The sequence below is a fragment of the Gadus macrocephalus genome, chromosome 2, assembly GCF_031168955.1.
Source record: "Gadus macrocephalus chromosome 2, ASM3116895v1".
Classification (NCBI taxonomy): Eukaryota; Metazoa; Chordata; class Actinopteri; order Gadiformes; family Gadidae; genus Gadus; species Gadus macrocephalus.
This window is the reverse complement of record NC_082383.1, coordinates 18,935,619-18,938,824: the sequence shown is the minus strand read 5'-3', so window position 1 is coordinate 18,938,824 and position 3,206 is coordinate 18,935,619.

Here is a 3,206-nt window from a genome sequence, read left to right as displayed (position 1 = left end):
GAGAGGAAAGTAAGGGAGAGTAGGTTGGGAAGGAGAGAAACTAATAGAGATAAGAGAGAGAAGACAGGAGAGGAGAGAGGGAGGGGAGAGGAAGGGGAGGGGAGAGAGAGGAGAGACATGTGTTTTGTTTTCATTGGTTTAATGTGTGTGCATGTGTTGGGTGTTTATGTATTTGGTTATGTGTGTGTGTGTGTGTGTGTGTGTGTCTGTGTGTGTGTGTGTGTGTGTGTGTGTGTGTGTGTGTGTGTGTGTGTGTGTGTGTGTGTGTGTGTGTGTGTGTGTGTGTGTGCGTGTGTGCATGCCTGTGTGCGTGCGTGTGTGTGTGTGTGTGCGTGTACTTGCGTGACTACAGAGGTACACACACCTGCTTGCAATCATCTGAAACAATACATCTGCTCTTATTTCCCATAAAACCCAAATCATCAAACTAGAGAACATCTAAGTCAAGGGGTCCCGTTCTCCTCCAGGAACACACAACTAGACAATAACAACTATACTGGAATACTCTGGTCTATGAACAACTAGACTCTAGTCTGGTCTATGAACAACTAGACTCTAGTCTGGTCAATGAACAACTAGACTCTAGTCTGGTCTATGAACAACTAGACTCTGGTCTATGAACAACTAGACTCTGGTCTATGAACAACTAGACTCTGGTCTATGAACAACTAGACTCTGGTCTATGAACAACTAGACTCTAGTCTGGTCTATGAACAACTAGACTATACACTGGTCTATGAAAAACTAGACTCTAGTCTGGTCTATGAACAACTAGACTCTGGTCTATGAACAACTAGACTCTAGTCTGGTCTATGAACAACTAGACTATACACTGGTCTATGAAAAACTAGACTCTAGTCTGGTCTATGAACAACTAGACTCTACTCTGGTCTATGAAAAACTAGACTCTAGTCTGGTCTATGAACAACTAGACTCTACTCTGGTCTATGAACAACTAGACTGTACTCTGGTCTATGAACAACTAGACTGTACTCTGGTCTATGAACAACTAGACTGTACTCTGGTCTATGAACAACTAGACCAGGGATGGGCAACTGGCGGCCCGCGGGCCGCATCCTCACTCAGTCAGGCCCGCACATAATAAAAAAAAATAATAATAAAAAAAATAATAATAATTGATCGAGTTACAGAAAACTCGGTCAAGAAAGATGAGAAGAATTCATAGAATTCGAAGGCAAACCCTTGCGTCTAGTTTGCTTAGAAGCAGTCATTAAAGATATCCCCTTAAGTCGCCACTACAACTACTACAACTGCTTGTTGGGTTTGAGTTCATTGAGTTGTTGCACTTAATGTTGGGCCACTGTTTTTCAGTTTTTTGACTTCATTGAATGATGAAGTATGTGAGCCCTTTGCACTGATAAAAATACTGACCATTCATGTGGCTGTTTGAGCATGGAAAACATGAAATGAATGTATGTTGTTTCAATTAACATACCGTACATAGGTTATGATTCTGGATGATATTTTAGGTAGTGGCCATCCCCAAAATGCACCAGAATACAGGAAATCATATCTACCAAATTCAAAATTGTGTAGCTTCTCTCAGCTCACGTTTAGTTGAAGTGTGCAGTCATGTGGCCCTCCGATGGTTATGATGAAAAATGTGGCCCTCTTTATCATGAAAGTTGCCCATCCCTGAACTAGACTCTACTCTGGTCTATGAACAACTAGACTCTACTCTGGTCTATAGACCAACTAGACTCTACTCTGGTCTATAGAACAACTAGACTCTACTCTGGTCTATGAACAACTAGACTCTACTCTGGTCTATAGACCAACTAGACTGTACTCTGGTTTATGAACAACTAGACTCGACTCTGGTCTATGAACAACTAGACTCTACTCTGGTCTATGAAAGACTCTACTCTGATCTACTGAACAACTATACCCTGGACTATGAAAAATGAAACCCTTGGTTATTTAACAGCTATACTCTAATCAACTTTACTGTGATCTATTCAACCACTTTACTCTGACAAGTATATTTGGGACGAGCATCAAATGTCAAAGATATCTCGTGAGTCTCATGGTTTGAATATCTACGCTGTTGGCAAAGGGAACAATCAGATCACATTATCAAGCACACACACACACACACACACACACACACACACACACACACACACACTGACACACACACACACACACACACACATACACTGACAAACACACACACACACACACACACACACACACACACACACACACACACACACACACACACACACACACACACACACACACACACACACAAACTGAGAACAGTAAAAGTGAATCTGCTCACAAACCGCTTGTGGGAAAATAAACTAAAAGAAACACGATCGTGTCAGGTCTGGTGTGTACGCGTGTGCATGTGTGTGTGTGTGTGCACGTGCACATGTATGACTGAGTGTGAGAGGCAGAGGGAGTGAGAGAGAGGTGAAAATAACATTTATCAAATCTGTTTGGATCTGCCTGCTTGATGTGTGTTTGAGTTTGTTTGCTCTTGTTTATTTGTGTCTGTGCATGGGTATGATTGTGTGTGCGTGTGCTTGTGTATGTGTGTGTGCGTGTATGTGCTCTTGTTTTCTTGTGTCTGCATGTGTTTGATTGTGTGTGTGTGTGTGTGTGTGTGTGTGTGTGTGTGTGTGTGTGTGTGTGTGTGGGGGGGGGGGGGGGGGGGGGGGTATGTGTGTATGTTGTGGCATCCCGCCACGGAGACCTCGGCCTGGACGGGCCCGGGGTACTGTAAAGGACTGGGTATACCACCCCCACCCACCAGCCGGCGACGGAGAGCAGCCCTTTCGGCTCCCCAATCAGGGTGATTGGGGGACACCTGGCCGAAAGCTGAGGAGCCATTTTAAAAGGAGGCACAGCACAGCACAGCACGGGTCGGGTGCAGGAAGGAAGGGCTCGTGGCAGCGAGAGAGCCTAGAGGCCCACGGAGGCCCTAGAGACCGCGTCTCCTTCATTGTTTGACTGAAATAAGTCGTTTGTTAAATAAATGCCTGCCATGGCTAAAACCCGAAGGCCAAGCGAGTTTTGTCCGTGGAACCCGGTCCAACCGAGGACCGGGTTACCACACTTGGTGGAGAATGCAGGCACTGGAAGAACCCACTACGGACCCCCGGTGAAGTACCCCACCCAGACGGTATGCCGAACCCGGTCGGGACAGACGCCGCCGCGAGAGACGCCGCCGCGGCCGC